At 53.0% G+C, this 17,682-nt stretch overlaps 49 non-coding genes across 49 annotated transcripts; 26 read left to right on the top strand and 23 right to left on the bottom strand.

Moving 5' to 3' along the window:
- Positions 1 to 46: 46 nt before the first annotated feature.
- trnae-cuc (transfer RNA glutamic acid (anticodon CUC)) lies at positions 47 to 118 on the top strand. Its single transcript has one exon. It is a non-coding gene; the product is annotated as a tRNA-Glu (tRNA).
- Positions 119 to 604: 486 nt separating this feature from the next.
- trnae-cuc (transfer RNA glutamic acid (anticodon CUC)) lies at positions 605 to 676 on the top strand. The gene has a single exon. It is a non-coding gene; the product is annotated as a tRNA-Glu (tRNA).
- A 61-nt stretch (positions 677 to 737) lies between these two features.
- trnay-gua (transfer RNA tyrosine (anticodon GUA)) lies at positions 738 to 824 on the bottom strand. The gene is given in 2 exon segments: positions 738 to 773; positions 788 to 824. It is a non-coding gene; the product is annotated as a tRNA-Tyr (tRNA).
- Positions 825 to 1,162: 338 nt separating this feature from the next.
- Positions 1,163 to 1,234, top strand: trnae-cuc (transfer RNA glutamic acid (anticodon CUC)). The gene has a single exon. It is a non-coding gene; the product is annotated as a tRNA-Glu (tRNA).
- A 61-nt stretch (positions 1,235 to 1,295) lies between these two features.
- trnay-gua (transfer RNA tyrosine (anticodon GUA)) lies at positions 1,296 to 1,382 on the bottom strand. The gene is given in 2 exon segments: positions 1,296 to 1,331; positions 1,346 to 1,382. It is a non-coding gene; the product is annotated as a tRNA-Tyr (tRNA).
- A 338-nt stretch (positions 1,383 to 1,720) lies between these two features.
- Positions 1,721 to 1,792, top strand: trnae-cuc (transfer RNA glutamic acid (anticodon CUC)). The gene has a single exon. It is a non-coding gene; the product is annotated as a tRNA-Glu (tRNA).
- A 61-nt stretch (positions 1,793 to 1,853) lies between these two features.
- Positions 1,854 to 1,940, bottom strand: trnay-gua (transfer RNA tyrosine (anticodon GUA)). Its single transcript is given in 2 exon segments — positions 1,854 to 1,889; positions 1,904 to 1,940. It is a non-coding gene; the product is annotated as a tRNA-Tyr (tRNA).
- A 338-nt stretch (positions 1,941 to 2,278) lies between these two features.
- trnae-cuc (transfer RNA glutamic acid (anticodon CUC)) lies at positions 2,279 to 2,350 on the top strand. The gene has a single exon. It is a non-coding gene; the product is annotated as a tRNA-Glu (tRNA).
- A 61-nt stretch (positions 2,351 to 2,411) lies between these two features.
- Positions 2,412 to 2,498, bottom strand: trnay-gua (transfer RNA tyrosine (anticodon GUA)). The gene is given in 2 exon segments: positions 2,412 to 2,447; positions 2,462 to 2,498. It is a non-coding gene; the product is annotated as a tRNA-Tyr (tRNA).
- A 338-nt stretch (positions 2,499 to 2,836) lies between these two features.
- Positions 2,837 to 2,908, top strand: trnae-cuc (transfer RNA glutamic acid (anticodon CUC)). The gene has a single exon. It is a non-coding gene; the product is annotated as a tRNA-Glu (tRNA).
- A 61-nt stretch (positions 2,909 to 2,969) lies between these two features.
- On the bottom strand, positions 2,970 to 3,056 carry trnay-gua (transfer RNA tyrosine (anticodon GUA)). The gene is given in 2 exon segments: positions 2,970 to 3,005; positions 3,020 to 3,056. It is a non-coding gene; the product is annotated as a tRNA-Tyr (tRNA).
- Positions 3,057 to 3,394: 338 nt separating this feature from the next.
- trnae-cuc (transfer RNA glutamic acid (anticodon CUC)) lies at positions 3,395 to 3,466 on the top strand. Its single transcript has one exon. It is a non-coding gene; the product is annotated as a tRNA-Glu (tRNA).
- Positions 3,467 to 3,527: 61 nt separating this feature from the next.
- trnay-gua (transfer RNA tyrosine (anticodon GUA)) lies at positions 3,528 to 3,614 on the bottom strand. Its single transcript is given in 2 exon segments — positions 3,528 to 3,563; positions 3,578 to 3,614. It is a non-coding gene; the product is annotated as a tRNA-Tyr (tRNA).
- Positions 3,615 to 3,952: 338 nt separating this feature from the next.
- trnae-cuc (transfer RNA glutamic acid (anticodon CUC)) lies at positions 3,953 to 4,024 on the top strand. Its single transcript has one exon. It is a non-coding gene; the product is annotated as a tRNA-Glu (tRNA).
- Positions 4,025 to 4,085: 61 nt separating this feature from the next.
- Positions 4,086 to 4,172, bottom strand: trnay-gua (transfer RNA tyrosine (anticodon GUA)). The gene is given in 2 exon segments: positions 4,086 to 4,121; positions 4,136 to 4,172. It is a non-coding gene; the product is annotated as a tRNA-Tyr (tRNA).
- A 338-nt stretch (positions 4,173 to 4,510) lies between these two features.
- trnae-cuc (transfer RNA glutamic acid (anticodon CUC)) lies at positions 4,511 to 4,582 on the top strand. Its single transcript has one exon. It is a non-coding gene; the product is annotated as a tRNA-Glu (tRNA).
- Positions 4,583 to 4,643: 61 nt separating this feature from the next.
- On the bottom strand, positions 4,644 to 4,730 carry trnay-gua (transfer RNA tyrosine (anticodon GUA)). Its single transcript is given in 2 exon segments — positions 4,644 to 4,679; positions 4,694 to 4,730. It is a non-coding gene; the product is annotated as a tRNA-Tyr (tRNA).
- A 338-nt stretch (positions 4,731 to 5,068) lies between these two features.
- On the top strand, positions 5,069 to 5,140 carry trnae-cuc (transfer RNA glutamic acid (anticodon CUC)). The gene has a single exon. It is a non-coding gene; the product is annotated as a tRNA-Glu (tRNA).
- A 61-nt stretch (positions 5,141 to 5,201) lies between these two features.
- trnay-gua (transfer RNA tyrosine (anticodon GUA)) lies at positions 5,202 to 5,288 on the bottom strand. The gene is given in 2 exon segments: positions 5,202 to 5,237; positions 5,252 to 5,288. It is a non-coding gene; the product is annotated as a tRNA-Tyr (tRNA).
- Positions 5,289 to 5,626: 338 nt separating this feature from the next.
- On the top strand, positions 5,627 to 5,698 carry trnae-cuc (transfer RNA glutamic acid (anticodon CUC)). Its single transcript has one exon. It is a non-coding gene; the product is annotated as a tRNA-Glu (tRNA).
- Positions 5,699 to 5,759: 61 nt separating this feature from the next.
- Positions 5,760 to 5,846, bottom strand: trnay-gua (transfer RNA tyrosine (anticodon GUA)). Its single transcript is given in 2 exon segments — positions 5,760 to 5,795; positions 5,810 to 5,846. It is a non-coding gene; the product is annotated as a tRNA-Tyr (tRNA).
- Positions 5,847 to 6,184: 338 nt separating this feature from the next.
- trnae-cuc (transfer RNA glutamic acid (anticodon CUC)) lies at positions 6,185 to 6,256 on the top strand. The gene has a single exon. It is a non-coding gene; the product is annotated as a tRNA-Glu (tRNA).
- Positions 6,257 to 6,317: 61 nt separating this feature from the next.
- Positions 6,318 to 6,404, bottom strand: trnay-gua (transfer RNA tyrosine (anticodon GUA)). Its single transcript is given in 2 exon segments — positions 6,318 to 6,353; positions 6,368 to 6,404. It is a non-coding gene; the product is annotated as a tRNA-Tyr (tRNA).
- Positions 6,405 to 6,742: 338 nt separating this feature from the next.
- Positions 6,743 to 6,814, top strand: trnae-cuc (transfer RNA glutamic acid (anticodon CUC)). Its single transcript has one exon. It is a non-coding gene; the product is annotated as a tRNA-Glu (tRNA).
- A 486-nt stretch (positions 6,815 to 7,300) lies between these two features.
- On the top strand, positions 7,301 to 7,372 carry trnae-cuc (transfer RNA glutamic acid (anticodon CUC)). Its single transcript has one exon. It is a non-coding gene; the product is annotated as a tRNA-Glu (tRNA).
- A 1,044-nt stretch (positions 7,373 to 8,416) lies between these two features.
- trnae-cuc (transfer RNA glutamic acid (anticodon CUC)) lies at positions 8,417 to 8,488 on the top strand. The gene has a single exon. It is a non-coding gene; the product is annotated as a tRNA-Glu (tRNA).
- Positions 8,489 to 8,974: 486 nt separating this feature from the next.
- Positions 8,975 to 9,046, top strand: trnae-cuc (transfer RNA glutamic acid (anticodon CUC)). The gene has a single exon. It is a non-coding gene; the product is annotated as a tRNA-Glu (tRNA).
- A 61-nt stretch (positions 9,047 to 9,107) lies between these two features.
- On the bottom strand, positions 9,108 to 9,194 carry trnay-gua (transfer RNA tyrosine (anticodon GUA)). The gene is given in 2 exon segments: positions 9,108 to 9,143; positions 9,158 to 9,194. It is a non-coding gene; the product is annotated as a tRNA-Tyr (tRNA).
- Positions 9,195 to 9,665: 471 nt separating this feature from the next.
- Positions 9,666 to 9,752, bottom strand: trnay-gua (transfer RNA tyrosine (anticodon GUA)). Its single transcript is given in 2 exon segments — positions 9,666 to 9,701; positions 9,716 to 9,752. It is a non-coding gene; the product is annotated as a tRNA-Tyr (tRNA).
- Positions 9,753 to 10,090: 338 nt separating this feature from the next.
- Positions 10,091 to 10,162, top strand: trnae-cuc (transfer RNA glutamic acid (anticodon CUC)). The gene has a single exon. It is a non-coding gene; the product is annotated as a tRNA-Glu (tRNA).
- A 61-nt stretch (positions 10,163 to 10,223) lies between these two features.
- trnay-gua (transfer RNA tyrosine (anticodon GUA)) lies at positions 10,224 to 10,310 on the bottom strand. The gene is given in 2 exon segments: positions 10,224 to 10,259; positions 10,274 to 10,310. It is a non-coding gene; the product is annotated as a tRNA-Tyr (tRNA).
- A 338-nt stretch (positions 10,311 to 10,648) lies between these two features.
- trnae-cuc (transfer RNA glutamic acid (anticodon CUC)) lies at positions 10,649 to 10,720 on the top strand. The gene has a single exon. It is a non-coding gene; the product is annotated as a tRNA-Glu (tRNA).
- A 61-nt stretch (positions 10,721 to 10,781) lies between these two features.
- On the bottom strand, positions 10,782 to 10,868 carry trnay-gua (transfer RNA tyrosine (anticodon GUA)). The gene is given in 2 exon segments: positions 10,782 to 10,817; positions 10,832 to 10,868. It is a non-coding gene; the product is annotated as a tRNA-Tyr (tRNA).
- A 338-nt stretch (positions 10,869 to 11,206) lies between these two features.
- On the top strand, positions 11,207 to 11,278 carry trnae-cuc (transfer RNA glutamic acid (anticodon CUC)). Its single transcript has one exon. It is a non-coding gene; the product is annotated as a tRNA-Glu (tRNA).
- A 61-nt stretch (positions 11,279 to 11,339) lies between these two features.
- On the bottom strand, positions 11,340 to 11,426 carry trnay-gua (transfer RNA tyrosine (anticodon GUA)). The gene is given in 2 exon segments: positions 11,340 to 11,375; positions 11,390 to 11,426. It is a non-coding gene; the product is annotated as a tRNA-Tyr (tRNA).
- Positions 11,427 to 11,897: 471 nt separating this feature from the next.
- Positions 11,898 to 11,984, bottom strand: trnay-gua (transfer RNA tyrosine (anticodon GUA)). The gene is given in 2 exon segments: positions 11,898 to 11,933; positions 11,948 to 11,984. It is a non-coding gene; the product is annotated as a tRNA-Tyr (tRNA).
- A 471-nt stretch (positions 11,985 to 12,455) lies between these two features.
- Positions 12,456 to 12,542, bottom strand: trnay-gua (transfer RNA tyrosine (anticodon GUA)). The gene is given in 2 exon segments: positions 12,456 to 12,491; positions 12,506 to 12,542. It is a non-coding gene; the product is annotated as a tRNA-Tyr (tRNA).
- A 338-nt stretch (positions 12,543 to 12,880) lies between these two features.
- trnae-cuc (transfer RNA glutamic acid (anticodon CUC)) lies at positions 12,881 to 12,952 on the top strand. The gene has a single exon. It is a non-coding gene; the product is annotated as a tRNA-Glu (tRNA).
- A 486-nt stretch (positions 12,953 to 13,438) lies between these two features.
- On the top strand, positions 13,439 to 13,510 carry trnae-cuc (transfer RNA glutamic acid (anticodon CUC)). The gene has a single exon. It is a non-coding gene; the product is annotated as a tRNA-Glu (tRNA).
- A 486-nt stretch (positions 13,511 to 13,996) lies between these two features.
- trnae-cuc (transfer RNA glutamic acid (anticodon CUC)) lies at positions 13,997 to 14,068 on the top strand. The gene has a single exon. It is a non-coding gene; the product is annotated as a tRNA-Glu (tRNA).
- A 619-nt stretch (positions 14,069 to 14,687) lies between these two features.
- Positions 14,688 to 14,774, bottom strand: trnay-gua (transfer RNA tyrosine (anticodon GUA)). The gene is given in 2 exon segments: positions 14,688 to 14,723; positions 14,738 to 14,774. It is a non-coding gene; the product is annotated as a tRNA-Tyr (tRNA).
- Positions 14,775 to 15,112: 338 nt separating this feature from the next.
- On the top strand, positions 15,113 to 15,184 carry trnae-cuc (transfer RNA glutamic acid (anticodon CUC)). The gene has a single exon. It is a non-coding gene; the product is annotated as a tRNA-Glu (tRNA).
- A 61-nt stretch (positions 15,185 to 15,245) lies between these two features.
- Positions 15,246 to 15,332, bottom strand: trnay-gua (transfer RNA tyrosine (anticodon GUA)). Its single transcript is given in 2 exon segments — positions 15,246 to 15,281; positions 15,296 to 15,332. It is a non-coding gene; the product is annotated as a tRNA-Tyr (tRNA).
- Positions 15,333 to 15,670: 338 nt separating this feature from the next.
- On the top strand, positions 15,671 to 15,742 carry trnae-cuc (transfer RNA glutamic acid (anticodon CUC)). The gene has a single exon. It is a non-coding gene; the product is annotated as a tRNA-Glu (tRNA).
- A 61-nt stretch (positions 15,743 to 15,803) lies between these two features.
- On the bottom strand, positions 15,804 to 15,890 carry trnay-gua (transfer RNA tyrosine (anticodon GUA)). The gene is given in 2 exon segments: positions 15,804 to 15,839; positions 15,854 to 15,890. It is a non-coding gene; the product is annotated as a tRNA-Tyr (tRNA).
- Positions 15,891 to 16,228: 338 nt separating this feature from the next.
- On the top strand, positions 16,229 to 16,300 carry trnae-cuc (transfer RNA glutamic acid (anticodon CUC)). The gene has a single exon. It is a non-coding gene; the product is annotated as a tRNA-Glu (tRNA).
- Positions 16,301 to 16,361: 61 nt separating this feature from the next.
- Positions 16,362 to 16,448, bottom strand: trnay-gua (transfer RNA tyrosine (anticodon GUA)). The gene is given in 2 exon segments: positions 16,362 to 16,397; positions 16,412 to 16,448. It is a non-coding gene; the product is annotated as a tRNA-Tyr (tRNA).
- A 338-nt stretch (positions 16,449 to 16,786) lies between these two features.
- Positions 16,787 to 16,858, top strand: trnae-cuc (transfer RNA glutamic acid (anticodon CUC)). Its single transcript has one exon. It is a non-coding gene; the product is annotated as a tRNA-Glu (tRNA).
- A 619-nt stretch (positions 16,859 to 17,477) lies between these two features.
- Positions 17,478 to 17,564, bottom strand: trnay-gua (transfer RNA tyrosine (anticodon GUA)). The gene is given in 2 exon segments: positions 17,478 to 17,513; positions 17,528 to 17,564. It is a non-coding gene; the product is annotated as a tRNA-Tyr (tRNA).
- Positions 17,565 to 17,682: the final 118 nt, after the last annotated feature.

The following is a 17,682-nucleotide window of genomic DNA, read 5'->3' as shown; positions in this document are numbered from 1 at the left end:
AGAGCAAGAGCTCAGGTGCACTCGTGTACAGCTCAAGCCCCATGTCTCCCTGGTGGTCTAGTGGTTAGGATTCGGCGCTCTCACCGCCGCGGCCCGGGTTCGATTCCCGGTCAGGGAAAGCTGATTTTTGCCCGGCGTCGGCCTGGACACGGACAAAGACACCACCAAAAAGCATGGCTTCCTCCGAGCCGGAGTCGAACCAGCGACCTAAGGATGGCCGGTTGTTCACCTACAGTCCTCCGCTCTACCAACTGAGCTATCGAAGGCCCTGGCGCTGTCATGGGACGCGAAAGCTGGTGGACACGAGAGAGCCGCATGGAAAAGGCCCCTGAAAAGAAATGTGCTCGTTTTGGCGATGAGACGTCTTCAAATAACTCAAACTCTCATCAAAATCAGTCAAATGAATACGACGAGAAAGCACTAGGTAGGTGTCTTTGTTCTGAAAACAATGGCAACTAGATTATTTCATCTTGATTCAAAAGAGCAACGGCCCTTGGTGAGATTTGATTAGATAAACAGTTTCTGCTGTGAAGCCGTCTCCCGCAGCCTGCCCCGCACAGAGCAAGAGCTCAGGTTCACCCGTGTACAGCTCAAGCCCCATGTCTCCCTGGTGGTCTAGTGGTTAGGATTCGGCGCTCTCACCGCCGCGGCCCGGGTTCGATTCCCGGTCAGGGAAAGCTGATTTTTGCCCGGCGTCGGCCTGGACACGGACAAAGACACCACCAAAAAGCATGGCTTCCTTCGAGCCGGAGTCGAACCAGCGACCTAAGGATGGCCGGTTGTTCACCTACAGTCCTCCGCTCTACCAACTGAGCTATCGAAGGCCCTGGCGCTGTCATGGGACGCGAAAGCTGGTGGACACGAGAGAGCCGCATGGAAAAGGCCCCTGAAAAGAAATGTGCTCGTTTTGGCGATGAGACGTCTTCAAATAACTCAAACTCTCATCAAAATCAGTCAAATGAATACGACGAGAAAGCACTAGGTAGGTGTCTTTGTTCTGAAAACAATGGCAACTAGATTATTTCATCTTGATTCAAAAGAGCAACGGCCCTTGGTGAGATTTGATTAGATAAACAGTTTCTGCTGTGAAGCCGTCTCCCGCAGCCTGCCCCGCACAGAGCAAGAGCTCAGGTTCACCCGTGTACAGCTCAAGCCCCATGTCTCCCTGGTGGTCTAGTGGTTAGGATTCGGCGCTCTCACCGCCGCGGCCCGGGTTCGATTCCCGGTCAGGGAAAGCTGATTTTTGCCCGGCGTCGGCCTGGACACGGACAAAGACACCACCAAAAAGCATGGCTTCCTTCGAGCCGGAGTCGAACCAGCGACCTAAGGATGGTCGGTTGTTCACCTACAGTCCTCCGCTCTACCAACTGAGCTATCGAAGGCCCTGGCGCTGTCATGGGACGCGAAAGCTGGTGGACACGAGAGAGCCGCATGGAAAAGGCCCCTGAAAAGAAATGTGCTCGTTTTGGCGATGAGACGTCTTCAAATAACTCAAACTCTCATCAAAATCAGTCAAATGAATACGACGAGAAAGCACTAGGTAGGTGTCTTTGTTCTGAAAACAATGGCAACTAGATTATTTCATCTTGATTCAAAAGAGCAACGGCCCTTGGTGAGATTTGATTAGATAAACAGTTTCTGCTGTGAAGCCGTCTCCCGCAGCCTGCCCCGCACAGAGCAAGAGCTCAGGTTCACCCGTGTACAGCTCAAGCCCCATGTCTCCCTGGTGGTCTAGTGGTTAGGATTCGGCGCTCTCACCGCCGCGGCCCGGGTTCGATTCCCGGTCAGGGAAAGCTGATTTTTGCCCGGCGTCGGCCTGGACACGGACAAAGACACCACCAAAAAGCATGGCTTCCTTCGAGCCGGAGTCGAACCAGCGACCTAAGGATGGCCGGTTGTTCACCTACAGTCCTCCGCTCTACCAACTGAGCTATCGAAGGCCCTGGCGCTGTCATGGGACGCGAAAGCTGGTGGACACGAGAGAGCCGCATGGAAAAGGCCCCTGAAAAGAAATGTGCTCGTTTTGGCGATGAGACGTCTTCAAATAACTCAAACTCTCATCAAAATCAGTCAAATGAATACGACGAGAAAGCACTAGGTAGGTGTCTTTGTTCTGAAAACAATGGCAACTAGATTATTTCATCTTGATTCAAAAGAGCAACGGCCCTTGGTGAGATTTGATTAGATAAACAGTTTCTGCTGTGAAGCCGTCTCCCGCAGCCTGCCCCGCACAGAGCAAGAGCTCAGGTTCACCCGTGTACAGCTCAAGCCCCATGTCTCCCTGGTGGTCTAGTGGTTAGGATTCGGCGCTCTCACCGCCGCGGCCCGGGTTCGATTCCCGGTCAGGGAAAGCTGATTTTTGCCCGGCGTCGGCCTGGACACGGACAAAGACACCACCAAAAAGCATGGCTTCCTTCGAGCCGGAGTCGAACCAGCGACCTAAGGATGGTCGGTTGTTCACCTACAGTCCTCCGCTCTACCAACTGAGCTATCGAAGGCCCTGGCGCTGTCATGGGACGCGAAAGCTGGTGGACACGAGAGAGCCGCATGGAAAAGGCCCCTGAAAAGAAATGTGCTCGTTTTGGCGATGAGACGTCTTCAAATAACTCAAACTCTCATCAAAATCAGTCAAATGAATACGACGAGAAAGCACTAGGTAGGTGTCTTTGTTCTGAAAACAATGGCAACTAGATTATTTCATCTTGATTCAAAAGAGCAACGGCCCTTGGTGAGATTTGATTAGATAAACAGTTTCTGCTGTGAAGCCGTCTCCCGCAGCCTGCCCCGCACAGAGCAAGAGCTCAGGTTCACCCGTGTACAGCTCAAGCCCCATGTCTCCCTGGTGGTCTAGTGGTTAGGATTCGGCGCTCTCACCGCCGCGGCCCGGGTTCGATTCCCGGTCAGGGAAAGCTGATTTTTGCCCGGCGTCGGCCTGGACACGGACAAAGACACCACCAAAAAGCATGGCTTCCTTCGAGCCGGAGTCGAACCAGCGACCTAAGGATGGCCGGTTGTTCACCTACAGTCCTCCGCTCTACCAACTGAGCTATCGAAGGCCCTGGCGCTGTCATGGGACGCGAAAGCTGGTGGACACGAGAGAGCCGCATGGAAAAGGCCCCTGAAAAGAAATGTGCTCGTTTTGGCGATGAGACGTCTTCAAATAACTCAAACTCTCATCAAAATCAGTCAAATGAATACGACGAGAAAGCACTAGGTAGGTGTCTTTGTTCTGAAAACAATGGCAACTAGATTATTTCATCTTGATTCAAAAGAGCAACGGCCCTTGGTGAGATTTGATTAGATAAACAGTTTCTGCTGTGAAGCCGTCTCCCGCAGCCTGCCCCGCACAGAGCAAGAGCTCAGGTGCACTCGTGTACAGCTCAAGCCCCATGTCTCCCTGGTGGTCTAGTGGTTAGGATTCGGCGCTCTCACCGCCGCGGCCCGGGTTCGATTCCCGGTCAGGGAAAGCTGATTTTTGCCCGGCGTCGGCCTGGACACGGACAAAGACACCACCAAAAAGCATGGCTTCCTTCGAGCCGGAGTCGAACCAGCGACCTAAGGATGGCCGGTTGTTCACCTACAGTCCTCCGCTCTACCAACTGAGCTATCGAAGGCCCTGGCGCTGTCATGGGACGCGAAAGCTGGTGGACACGAGAGAGCCGCATGGAAAAGGCCCCTGAAAAGAAATGTGCTCGTTTTGGCGATGAGACGTCTTCAAATAACTCAAACTCTCATCAAAATCAGTCAAATGAATACGACGAGAAAGCACTAGGTAGGTGTCTTTGTTCTGAAAACAATGGCAACTAGATTATTTCATCTTGATTCAAAAGAGCAACGGCCCTTGGTGAGATTTGATTAGATAAACAGTTTCTGCTGTGAAGCCGTCTCCCGCAGCCTGCCCCGCACAGAGCAAGAGCTCAGGTGCACTCGTGTACAGCTCAAGCCCCATGTCTCCCTGGTGGTCTAGTGGTTAGGATTCGGCGCTCTCACCGCCGCGGCCCGGGTTCGATTCCCGGTCAGGGAAAGCTGATTTTTGCCCGGCGTCGGCCTGGACACGGACAAAGACACCACCAAAAAGCATGGCTTCCTTCGAGCCGGAGTCGAACCAGCGACCTAAGGATGGCCGGTTGTTCACCTACAGTCCTCCGCTCTACCAACTGAGCTATCGAAGGCCCTGGCGCTGTCATGGGACGCGAAAGCTGGTGGACACGAGAGAGCCGCATGGAAAAGGCCCCTGAACAGAAATGTGCTCGTTTTGGCGATGAGACGTCTTCAAATAACTCAAACTCTCATCAAAATCAGTCAAATGAATACGACGAGAAAGCACTAGGTAGGTGTCTTTGTTCTGAAAACAATGGCAACTAGATTATTTCATCTTGATTCAAAAGAGCAACGGCCCTTGGTGAGATTTGATTAGATAAACAGTTTCTGCTGTGAAGCCGTCTCCCGCAGCCTGCCCCGCACAGAGCAAGAGCTCAGGTGCACCCGTGTACAGCTCAAGCCCCATGTCTCCCTGGTGGTCTAGTGGTTAGGATTCGGCGCTCTCACCGCCGCGGCCCGGGTTCGATTCCCGGTCAGGGAAAGCTGATTTTTGCCCGGCGTCGGCCTGGACACGGACAAAGACACCACCAAAAAGCATGGCTTCCTTCGAGCCGGAGTCGAACCAGCGACCTAAGGATGGCCGGTTGTTCACCTACAGTCCTCCGCTCTACCAACTGAGCTATCGAAGGCCCTGGCGCTGTCATGGGACGCGAAAGCTGGTGGACACGAGACAGCCGCATGGAAAAGGCCCCTGAAAAGAAATGTGCTCGTTTTGGCGATGAGACGTCTTCAAATAACTCAAACTCTCATCAAAATCAGTCAAATGAATACGACGAGAAAGCACTAGGTAGGTGTCTTTGTTCTGAAAACAATGGCAACTAGATTATTTCATCTTGATTCGAAAGAGCAACGGCCCTTGGTGAGATTTGATTAGATAAACAGTTTCTGCTGTGAAGCCGTCTCCCGCAGCCTGCCCCGCACAGAGCAAGAGCTCAGGTTCACCCGTGTACAGCTCAAGCCCCATGTCTCCCTGGTGGTCTAGTGGTTAGGATTCGGCGCTCTCACCGCCGCGGCCCGGGTTCGATTCCCGGTCAGGGAAAGCTGATTTTTGCCCGGCGTCGGCCTGGACACGGACAAAGACACCACCAAAAAGCATGGCTTCCTTCGAGCCGGAGTCGAACCAGCGACCTAAGGATGGCCGGTTGTTCACCTACAGTCCTCCGCTCTACCAACTGAGCTATCGAAGGCCCTGGCGCTGTCATGGGACGCGAAAGCTGGTGGACACGAGAGAGCCGCATGGAAAAGGCCCCTGAAAAGAAATGTGCTCGTTTTGGCGATGAGACGTCTTCAAATAACTCAAACTCTCATCAAAATCAGTCAAATGAATACGACGAGAAAGCACTAGGTAGGTGTCTTTGTTCTGAAAACAATGGCAACTAGATTATTTCATCTTGATTCAAAAGAGCAACGGCCCTTGGTGAGATTTGATTAGATAAACAGTTTCTGCTGTGAAGCCGTCTCCCGCAGCCTGCCCCGCACAGAGCAAGAGCTCAGGTTCACCCGTGTACAGCTCAAGCCCCATGTCTCCCTGGTGGTCTAGTGGTTAGGATTCGGCGCTCTCACCGCCGCGGCCCGGGTTCGATTCCCGGTCAGGGAAAGCTGATTTTTGCCCGGCGTCGGCCTGGACACGGACAAAGACACCACCAAAAAGCATGGCTTCCTTCGAGCCGGAGTCGAACCAGCGACCTAAGGATGGCCGGTTGTTCACCTACAGTCCTCCGCTCTACCAACTGAGCTATCGAAGGCCCTGGCGCTGTCATGGGACGCGAAAGCTGGTGGACACGAGAGAGCCGCATGGAAAAGGCCCCTGAAAAGAAATGTGCTCGTTTTGGCGATGAGACGTCTTCAAATAACTCAAACTCTCATCAAAATCAGTCAAATGAATACGACGAGAAAGCACTAGGTAGGTGTCTTTGTTCTGAAAACAATGGCAACTAGATTATTTCATCTTGATTCAAAAGAGCAACGGCCCTTGGTGAGATTTGATTAGATAAACAGTTTCTGCTGTGAAGCCGTCTCCCGCAGCCTGCCCCGCACAGAGCAAGAGCTCAGGTTCACCCGTGTACAGCTCAAGCCCCATGTCTCCCTGGTGGTCTAGTGGTTAGGATTCGGCGCTCTCACCGCCGCGGCCCGGGTTCGATTCCCGGTCAGGGAAAGCTGATTTTTGCCCGGCGTCGGCCTGGACACGGACAAAGACACCACCAAAAAGCATGGCTTCCTTCGAGCCGGAGTCGAACCAGCGACCTAAGGATGGCCGGTTGTTCACCTACAGTCCTCCGCTCTACCAACTGAGCTATCGAAGGCCCTGGCGCTGTCATGGGACGCGAAAGCTGGTGGACACGAGAGAGCCGCATGGAACAGGCCCCTGAAAAGAAATGTGCTCGTTTTGGCGATGAGACGTCTTCAAATAACTCAAACTCTCATCAAAATCAGTCAAATGAATACGACGAGAAAGCACTAGGTAGGTGTCTTTGTTCTGAAAACAATGGCAACTAGATTATTTCATCTTGATTCAAAAGAGCAACGGCCCTTGGTGAGATTTGATTAGATAAACAGTTTCTGCTGTGAAGCCGTCTCCCGCAGCCTGCCCCGCACAGAGCAAGAGCTCAGGTGCACTCGTGTACAGCTCAAGCCCCATGTCTCCCTGGTGGTCTAGTGGTTAGGATTCGGCGCTCTCACCGCCGCGGCCCGGGTTCGATTCCCGGTCAGGGAAAGCTGATTTTTGCCCGGCGTCGGCCTGGACACGGACAAAGACACCACCAAAAAGCATGGCTTCCTTCGAGCCGGAGTCGAACCAGCGACCTAAGGATGGCCGGTTGTTCACCTACAGTCCTGCGCTCTACCAACTGAGCTATCGAAGGCCCTGGCGCTGTCATGGGACGCGAAAGCTGGTGGACACGAGAGAGCCGCATGGAAAAGGCCCCTGAAAAGAAATATGCTCGTTTTGGCGATGAGACGTCTTCAAATAACTCAAACTCTCATCAAAATCAGTCAAATGAATACGACGAGAAAGCACTAGGTAGGTGTCTTTGTTCTGAAAACAATGGCAACTAGATTATTTCATCTTGATTCAAAAGAGCAACGGCCCTTGGTGAGATTTGATTAGATAAACAGTTTCTGCTGTGAAGCCGTCTCCCGCAGCCTGCCCCGCACAGAGCAAGAGCTCAGGTGCACTCGTGTACAGCTCAAGCCCCATGTCTCCCTGGTGGTCTAGTGGTTAGGATTCGGCGCTCTCACCGCCGCGGCCCGGGTTCGATTCCCGGTCAGGGAAAGCTGATTTTTGCCCGGCGTCGGCCTGGACACGGACAAAGACACCACCAAAAAGCATGGCTTCCTCCGAGCCGGAGTCGAACCAGCGACCTAAGGATGGCCGGTTGTTCACCTACAGTCCTCCGCTCTACCAACTGAGCTATCGAAGGCCCTGGCGCTGTCATGGGACGCGAAAGCTGGTGGACACGAGAGAGCCGCATGGAAAAGGCCCCTGAAAAGAAATGTGCTCGTTTTGGCGATGAGACGTCTTCAAATAACTCAAACTCTCATCAAAATCAGTCAAATGAATACGACGAGAAAGCACTAGGTAGGTGTCTTTGTTCTGAAAACAATGGCAACTAGATTATTTCATCTTGATTCAAAAGAGCAACGGCCCTTGGTGAGATTTGATTAGATAAACAGTTTCTGCTGTGAAGCCGTCTCCCGCAGCCTGCCCCGCACAGAGCAAGAGCTCAGGTTCACCCGTGTACAGCTCAAGCCCCATGTCTCCCTGGTGGTCTAGTGGTTAGGATTCGGCGCTCTCACCGCCGCGGCCCGCGTTCGATTCCCGGTCAGGGAAAGCTGATTTTTGCCCGGCGTCGGCCTGGACACGGACAAAGACACCACCAAAAAGCATGGCTTCCTTGGAGCCGGAGTCGAACCAGCGACCTAAGGATGGCCGGTTGTTCACCTACAGTCCTCCGCTCTACCAACTGAGCTATCGAAGGCCCTGGCGCTGTCATGGGACGCGAAAGCTGGTGGACACGAGAGAGCCGCATGGAACAGGCCCCTGAAAAGAAATGTGCTCGTTTTGGCGATGAGACGTCTTCAAATAACTCAAACTCTCATCAAAATCAGTCAAATGAATACGACGAGAAAGCACTAGGTAGGTGTCTTTGTTCTGAAAACAATGGCAACTAGATTATTTCATCTTGATTCAAAAGAGCAACGGCCCTTGGTGAGATTTGATTAGATAAACAGTTTCTGCTGTGAAGCCGTCTCCCGCAGCCTGCCCCGCACAGAGCAAGAGCTCAGGTGCACTCGTGTACAGCTCAAGCCCCATGTCTCCCTGGTGGTCTAGTGGTTAGGATTCGGCGCTCTCACCGCCGCGGCCCGGGTTCGATTCCCGGTCAGGGAAAGCTGATTTTTGCCCGGCGTCGGCCTGGACACGGACAAAGACACCACCAAAAAGCATGGCTTCCTTCGAGCCGGAGTCGAACCAGCGACCTAAGGATGGCCGGTTGTTCACCTACAGTCCTGCGCTCTACCAACTGAGCTATCGAAGGCCCTGGCGCTGTCATGGGACGCGAAAGCTGGTGGACACGAGAGAGCCGCATGGAAAAGGCCCCTGAAAAGAAATGTGCTCGTTTTGGCGATGAGACGTCTTCAAATAACTCAAACTCTCATCAAAATCAGTCAAATGAATACGACGAGAAAGCACTAGGTAGGTGTCTTTGTTCTGAAAACAATGGCAACTAGATTATTTCATCTTGATTCAAAAGAGCAACGGCCCTTGGTGAGATTTGATTAGATAAACAGTTTCTGCTGTGAAGCCGTCTCCCGCAGCCTGCCCCGCACAGAGCAAGAGCTCAGGTGCACCCGTGTACAGCTCAAGCCCCATGTCTCCCTGGTGGTCTAGTGGTTAGGATTCGGCGCTCTCACCGCCGCGGCCCGGGTTCGATTCCCGGTCAGGGAAAGCTGATTTTTGCCCGGCGTCGGCCTGGACACGGACAAAGACACCACCAAAAAGCATGGCTTCCTTCGAGCCGGAGTCGAACCAGCGACCTAAGGATGGCCGGTTGTTCACCTACAGTCCTCCGCTCTACCAACTGAGCTATCGAAGGCCCTGGCGCTGTCATGGGACGCGAAAGCTGGTGGACACGAGAGAGCCGCATGGAAAAGGCCCCTGAAAAGAAATGTGCTCGTTTTGGCGATGAGACGTCTTCAAATAACTCAAACTCTCATCAAAATCAGTCAAATGAATACGACGAGAAAGCACTAGGTAGGTGTCTTTGTTCTGAAAACAATGGCAACTAGATTATTTCATCTTGATTCAAAAGAGCAACGGCCCTTGGTGAGATTTGATTAGATAAACAGTTTCTGCTGTGAAGCCGTCTCCCGCAGCCTGCCCCGCACAGAGCAAGAGCTCAGGTTCACCCGTGTACAGCTCAAGCCCCATGTCTCCCTGGTGGTCTAGTGGTTAGGATTCGGCGCTCTCACCGCCGCGGCCCGGGTTCGATTCCAGGTCAGGGAAAGCTGATTTTTGCCCGGCGTCGGCCTGGACACGGACAAAGACACCACCAAAAAGCATGGCTTCCTTCGAGCCGGAGTCGAACCAGCGACCTAAGGATGGCCGGTTGTTCACCTACAGTCCTCCGCTCTACCAACTGAGCTATCGAAGGCCCTGGCGCTGTCATGGGACGCGAAAGCTGGTGGACACGAGAGAGCCGCATGGAAAAGGCCCCTGAAAAGAAATGTGCTCGTTTTGGCGATGAGACGTCTTCAAATAACTCAAACTCTCATCAAAATCAGTCAAATGAATACGACGAGAAAGCACTAGGTAGGTGTCTTTGTTCTGAAAACAATGGCAACTAGATTATTTCATCTTGATTCAAAAGAGCAACGGCCCTTGGTGAGATTTGATTAGATAAACAGTTTCTGCTGTGAAGCCGTCTCCCGCAGCCTGCCCCGCACAGAGCAAGAGCTCAGGTGCACCCGTGTACAGCTCAAGCCCCATGTCTCCCTGGTGGTCTAGTGGTTAGGATTCGGCGCTCTCACCGCCGCGGCCCGGGTTCGATTCCCGGTCAGGGAAAGCTGATTTTTGCCCGGCGTCGGCCTGGACACGGACAAAGACACCACCAAAAAGCATGGCTTCCTTCGAGCCGGAGTCGAACCAGCGACCTAAGGATGGCCGGTTGTTCACCTACAGTCCTCCGCTCTACCAACTGAGCTATCGAAGGCCCTGGCGCTGTCATGGGACGCGAAAGCTGGTGGACACGAGAGAGCCGCATGGAAAAGGCCCCTGAAAAGAAATGTGCTCGTTTTGGCGATGAGACGTCTTCAAATAACTCAAACTCTCATCAAAATCAGTCAAATGAATACGACGAGAAAGCACTAGGTAGGTGTCTTTGTTCTGAAAACAATGGCAACTAGATTATTTCATCTTGATTCAAAAGAGCAACGGCCCTTGGTGAGATTTGATTAGATAAACAGTTTCTGCTGTGAAGCCGTCTCCCGCAGCCTGCCCCGCACAGAGCAAGAGCTCAGGTGCACTCGTGTACAGCTCAAGCCCCATGTCTCCCTGGTGGTCTAGTGGTTAGGATTCGGCGCTCTCACCGCCGCGGCCCGGGTTCGATTCCCGGTCAGGGAAAGCTGATTTTTGCCCGGCGTCGGCCTGGACACGGACAAAGACACCACCAAAAAGCATGGCTTCCTTCGAGCCGGAGTCGAACCAGCGACCTAAGGATGGCCGGTTGTTCACCTACAGTCCTCCGCTCTACCAACTGAGCTATCGAAGGCCCTGGCGCTGTCATGGGACGCGAAAGCTGGTGGACACGAGAGAGCCGCATGGAAAAGGCCCCTGAAAAGAAATGTGCTCGTTTTGGCGATGAGACGTCTTCAAATAACTCAAACTCTCATCAAAATCAGTCAAATGAATACGACGAGAAAGCACTAGGTAGGTGTCTTTGTTCTGAAAACAATGGCAACTAGATTATTTCATCTTGATTCAAAAGAGCAACGGCCCTTGGTGAGATTTGATTAGATAAACAGTTTCTGCTGTGAAGCCGTCTCCCGCAGCCTGCCCCGCACAGAGCAAGAGCTCAGGTTCACCCGTGTACAGCTCAAGCCCCATGTCTCCCTGGTGGTCTAGTGGTTAGGATTCGGCGCTCTCACCGCCGCGGCCCGGGTTCGATTCCCGGTCAGGGAAAGCTGATTTTTGCCCGGCGTCGGCCTGGACACGGACAAAGACACCACCAAAAAGCATGGCTTCCTTCGAGCCGGAGTCGAACCAGCGACCTAAGGATGGCCGGTTGTTCACCTACAGTCCTCCGCTCTACCAACTGAGCTATCGAAGGCCCTGGCGCTGTCATGGGACGCGAAAGCTGGTGGACACGAGAGAGCCGCATGGAAAAGGCCCCTGAAAAGAAATGTGCTCGTTTTGGCGATGAGACGTCTTCAAATAACTCAAACTCTCATCAAAATCAGTCAAATGAATACGACGAGAAAGCACTAGGTAGGTGTCTTTGTTCTGAAAACAATGGCAACTAGATTATTTCATCTTGATTCAAAAGAGCAACGGCCCTTGGTGAGATTTGATTAGATAAACAGTTTCTGCTGTGAAGCCGTCTCCCGCAGCCTGCCCCGCACAGAGCAAGAGCTCAGGTGCACCCGTGTACAGCTCAAGCCCCATGTCTCCCTGGTGGTCTAGTGGTTAGGATTCGGCGCTCTCACCGCCGCGGCCCGGATTCGATTCCCGGTCAGGGAAAGCTGATTTTTGCCCGGCGTCGGCCTGGACACGGACAAAGACACCACCAAAAAGCATGGCTTCCTTCGAGCCGGAGTCGAACCAGCGACCTAAGGATGGCCGGTTGTTCACCTACAGTCCTCCGCTCTACCAACTGAGCTATCGAAGGCCCTGGCGCTGTCATGGGACGCGAAAGCTGGTGGACACGAGAGAGCCGCATGGAAAAGGCCCCTGAAAAGAAATGTGCTCGTTTTGGCGATGAGACGTCTTCAAATAACTCAAACTCTCATCAAAATCAGTCAAATGAATACGACGAGAAAGCACTAGGTAGGTGTCTTTGTTCTGAAAACAATGGCAACTAGATTATTTCATCTTGATTCAAAAGAGCAACGGCCCTTGGTGAGATTTGATTAGATAAACAGTTTCTGCTGTGAAGCCGTCTCCCACAGCCTGCCCCGCACAGAGCAAGAGCTCAGGTGCACTCGTGTACAGCTCAAGCCCCATGTCTCCCTGGTGGTCTAGTGGTTAGGATTCGGCGCTCTCACCGCCGCGGCCCGGATTCGATTCCCGGTCAGGGAAAGCTGATTTTTGCCCGGCGTCGGCCTGGACACGGACAAAGACACCACCAAAAAGCATGGCTTCCTTCGAGCCGGAGTCGAACCAGCGACCTAAGGATGGCCGGTTGTTCACCTACAGTCCTCCGCTCTACCAACTGAGCTATCGAAGGCCCTGGCGCTGTCATGGGACGCGAAAGCTGGTGGACACGAGAGAGCCGCATGGAACAGGCCCCTGAAAAGAAATGTGCTCGTTTTGGCGATGACACGTCTTCAAATAACTCAAACTCTCATCAAAATCAGTCAAATGAATACGACGAGAAAGCACTAGGTAGGTGTCTTTGTTCTGAAAACAATGGCAACTAGATTATTTCATCTTGATTCAAAAGAGCAACGGCCCTTGGTGAGATTTGATTAGATAAACAGTTTCTGCTGTGAAGCCGTCTCCCGCAGCCTGCCCCGCACAGAGCAAGAGCTCAGGTGCACTCGTGTACAGCTCAAGCCCCATGTCTCCCTGGTGGTCTAGTGGTTAGGATTCGGCGCTCTCACCGCCGCGGCCCGGGTTCGATTCCCGGTCAGGGAAAGCTGATTTTTGCCCGGCGTCGGCCTGGACACGGACAAAGACACCACCAAAAAGCATGGCTTCCTTCGAGCCGGAGTCGAACCAGCGACCTAAGGATGGCCGGTTGTTCACCTACAGTCCTGCGCTCTACCAACTGAGCTATCGAAGGCCCTGGCGCTGTCATGGGACGCGAAAGCTGGTGGACACGAGAGAGCCGCATGGAAAAGGCCCCTGAAAAGAAATGTGCTCGTTTTGGCGATGAGACGTCTTCAAATAACTCAAACTCTCATCAAAATCAGTCAAATGAATACGACGAGAAAGCACTAGGTAGGTGTCTTTGTTCTGAAAACAATGGCAACTAGATTATTTCATCTTGATTCAAAAGAGCAACGGCCCTTGGTGAGATTTGATTAGATAAACAGTTTCTGCTGTGAAGCCGTCTCCCGCAGCCTGCCCCGCACAGAGCAAGAGCTCAGGTGCACCCGTGTACAGCTCAAGCCCCATGTCTCCCTGGTGGTCTAGTGGTTAGGATTCGGCGCTCTCACCGCCGCGGCCCGGGTTCGATTCCCGGTCAGGGAAAGCTGATTTTTGCCCGGCGTCGGCCTGGACACGGACAAAGACACCACCAAAAAGCATGGCTTCCTTCGAGCCGGAGTCGAACCAGCGACCTAAGGATGGCCGGTTGTTCACCTACAGTCCTTCGCTCTACCAACTGAGCTATCGAAGGCCCTGGCGCTGTCATGGGACGCGAAAGCTGGTGGACACGAGAGAGCCGCATGGAAAAGGCCCCTGAAAAGAAATGTGCTCGTTTTGGCGATGAGACGTCTTCAAATAACTCAAACTCTCATCAAAATCAGTCAAATGAATACGACGAGAAAGCACTAGGTAGGTGTCTTTGTTCTGAAAACAATGGCAACTAGATTATTTCATCTTGATTCAAAAGAGCAACGGCCCTTGGTGAGATTTGATTAGATAAACAGTTTCTGCTGTGAAGCCGTCTCCCGCAGCCTGCCCCGCACAGAGCAAGAGCTCAGGTGCACCCGTGTACAGCTCAAGCCCCATGTCTCCCTGGTGGTCTAGTGGTTAGGATTCGGCGCTCTCACCGCCGCGGCCCGGGTTCGATTCCCGGTCAGGGAAAGCTGATTTTTGCCCGGCGTCGGCCTGGACACGGACAAAGACACCACCAAAAAGCATGGCTTCCTTCGAGCCGGAGTCGAACCAGCGACCTAAGGATGGCCGGTTGTTCACCTACAGTCCTCCGCTCTACCAACTGAGGTATCGAAGGCCCTGGCGCTGTCATGGGACGCGAAAGCTGGTGGACACGAGAGAGCCGCATGGAAAAGGCCCCTGAAAAGAAATGTGCTCGTTTTGGCGATGAGACGTCTTCAAATAACTCAAACTCTCATCAAAATCAGTCAAATGAATACGACGAGAAAGCACTAGGTAGGTGTCTTTGTTCTGAAAACAATGGCAACTAGATTATTTCATCTTGATTCAAAAGAGCAACGGCCCTTGGTGAGATTTGATTAGATAAACAGTTTCTGCTGTGAAGCCGTCTCCCGCAGCCTGCCCCGCACAGAGCAAGAGCTCAGGTTCACCCGTGTACAGCTCAAGCCCCATGTCTCCCTGGTGGTCTAGTGGTTAGGATTCGGCGCTCTCACCGCCGCGGCCCGGGTTCGATTCCAGGTCAGGGAAAGCTGATTTTTGCCCGGCGTCGGCCTGGACACGGACAAAGACACCACCAAAAAGCATGGCTTCCTTCGAGCCGGAGTCGAACCAGCGACCTAAGGATGGCCGGTTGTTCACCTACAGTCCTCCGCTCTACCAACTGAGCTATCGAAGGCCCTGGCGCTGTCATGGGACGCGAAAGCTGGTGGACACGAGAGAGCCGCATGGAAAAGGCCCCTGAAAAGAAATGTGCTCGTTTTGGCGATGAGACGTCTTCAAATAACTCAAACTCTCATCAAAATCAGTCAAATGAATACGACGAGAAAGCACTAGGTAGGTGTCTTTGTTCTGAAAACAATGGCAACTAGATTATTTCATCTTGATTCAAAAGAGCAACGGCCCTTGGTGAGATTTGATTAGATAAACAGTTTCTGCTGTGAAGCCGTCTCCCGCAGCCTGCCCCGCACAGAGCAAGAGCTCAGGTTCACCCGTGTACAGCTCAAGCCCCATGTCTCCCTGGTGGTCTAGTGGTTAGGATTCGGCGCTCTCACCGCCGCGGCCCGGGTTCGATTCCCGGTCAGGGAAAGCTGATTTTTGCCCGGCGTCGGCCTGGACACGGACAAAGACACCACCAAAAAGCATGGCTTCCTTCGAGCCGGAGTCGAACCAGCGACCTAAGGATGGCCGGTTGTTCACCTACAGTCCTCCGCTCTACCAACTGAGCTATCGAAGGCCCTGGCGCTGTCATGGGACGCGAAAGCTGGTGGACACGAGAGAGCCGCATGGAAAAGGCCCCTGAAAAGAAATGTGCTCGTTTTGGCGATGAGACGTCTTCAAATAACTCAAACTCTCATCAAAATCAGTCAAATGAATACGACGAGAAAGCACTAGGTAGGTGTCTTTGTTCTGAAAACAATGGCAACTAGATTATTTCATCTTGATTCAAAAGAGCAACGGCCCTTGGTGAGATTTGATTAGATAAACAGTTTCTGCTGTGAAGCCGTCTCCCGCAGCCTGCCCCGCACAGAGCAAGAGCTCAGGTGCACTCGTGTACAGCTCAAGCCCCATGTCTCCCTGGTGGTCTAGTGGTTAGGATTCGGCGCTCTCACCGCCGCGGCCCGGGTTCGATTCCCGGTCAGGGAAAGCTGATTTTTGCCCGGCGTCGGCCTGGACACGGACAAAGACACCACCAAAAAGCATGGCTTCCTTCGAGCCGGAGTCGAACCAGCGACCTAAGGATGGCCGGTTGTTCACCTACAGTCCTCCGCTCTACCAACTGAGCTATCGAAGGCCCTGGCGCTGTCATGGGACGCGAAAGCTGGTGGACACGAGAGAGCCGCATGGAAAAGGCCCCTGAAAAGAAATGTGCTCGTTTTGGCGATGAGACGTCTTCAAATAACTCAAACTCTCATCAAAATCAGTCAAATGAATACGACGAGAAAGCACTAGGTAGGTGTCTTTGTTCTGAAAACAATGGCAACTAGATTATTTCATCTTGATTCAAAAGAGCAACGGCCCTTGGTGAGATTTGATTAGATAAACAGTTTCTGCTGTGAAGCCGTCTCCCGCAGCCTGCCCCGCACAGAGCAAGAGCTCAGGTTCACCCGTGTACAGCTCAAGCCCCATGTCTCCCTGGTGGTCTAGTGGTTAGGATTCGGCGCTCTCACCGCCGCGGCCCGGGTTCGATTCCCGGTCAGGGAAAGCTGATTTTTGCCCGGCGTCGGCCTGGACACGGACAAAGACACCACCAAAAAGCATGGCTTCCTTCGAGCCGGAGTCGAACCAGCGACCTAAGGATGGCCGGTTGTTCACCTACAGTCCTCCGCTCTACCAACTGAGCTATCGAAGGCCCTGGCGCTGTCATGGGACGCGAAAGCTGGTGGACACGAGAGAGCCGCATGGAAAAGGCCCCTGAAAAGAAATGTGCTCGTTTTGGCGATGAGACGTCTTCAAATAACTCAAACTCTCATCAAAATCAGTCAAATGAATACGACGAGAAAGCACTAGGTAGGTGTCTTTGTTCTGAAAACAATGGCAACTAGATTATTTCATCTTGATTCAAAAGAGCAACGGCCCTTGGTGAGATTTGATTAGATAAACAGTTTCTGCTGTGAAGCCGTCTCCCGCAGCCTGCCCCGCACAGAGCAAGAGCTCAGGTGCACCCGTGTACAGCTCAAGCCCCATGTCTCCCTGGTGGTCTAGTGGTTAGGATTCGGCGCTCTCACCGCCGCGGCCCGGGTTCGATTCCCGGTCAGGGAAAGCTGATTTTTGCCCGGCGTCGGCCTGGACACGGACAAAGACACCACCAAAAAGCATGGCTTCCTTCGAACCGGAGTCGAACCAGCAACCTAAGGATGGCCGGTTGTTCACCTACAGTCCTCCGCTCTACCAACTGAGCTATCGAAGGCCCTGGCGCTGTCATGGGACGCGAAAGCTGGTGGACACGAGAGAGCCGCATGGAAAAGGCCCCTGAAAAGAAATGTGCTCGTTTTGGCGATGAGACGTCTTCAAATAACTCAAACTCTCATCAAAATCAGTCAAATGAATACGACGAGAAAGCACTAGGTAGGTGTCTTTGTTCTGAAAACAATGGCAACTAGATTATTTCATCTTGATTCAAAAGAGCAACGGCCCTTGGTGAGATTTGATTAGATAAACAGTTTCTGCTGTGAAGCCGTCTCCCGCAGCCTGCCCCGCACAGAGCAAGAGCTCAGGTGCACTCGTGTACAGCTCAAGCCCCATGTCTCCCTGGTGGTCTAGTGGTTAGGATTTGGCGCTCTCACCGCCGCGGCCCGGGTTCGATTCCCGGTCAGGGAAAGCTGATTTTTGCCCGGCGTCGGCCTGGACACGGACAAAGACACCACCAAAAAGCATGGCTTCCTTCGAGCCGGAGTCGAACCAGCGACCTAAGGATGGCCGGTTGTTCACCTACAGTCCTCCGCTCTACCAACTGAGCTATCGAAGGCCCTGGCGCTGTCATGGGACGCGAAAGCTGGTGGACACGAGAGAGCCGCATGGAAAAGGCCCCTGAAAAGAAATGTGCTCGTTTTGGCGATGAGACGTCTTCAAATAACTCAAACTCT

This window comes from Sardina pilchardus, chromosome 6, assembly GCF_963854185.1.
Source record: "Sardina pilchardus chromosome 6, fSarPil1.1, whole genome shotgun sequence".
Taxonomy (NCBI): domain Eukaryota; kingdom Metazoa; phylum Chordata; class Actinopteri; order Clupeiformes; family Clupeidae; genus Sardina; species Sardina pilchardus.
The sequence above is the reverse complement of the archived record's forward strand: the minus strand, read 5'-3'. Positions and strand labels throughout refer to the sequence as shown.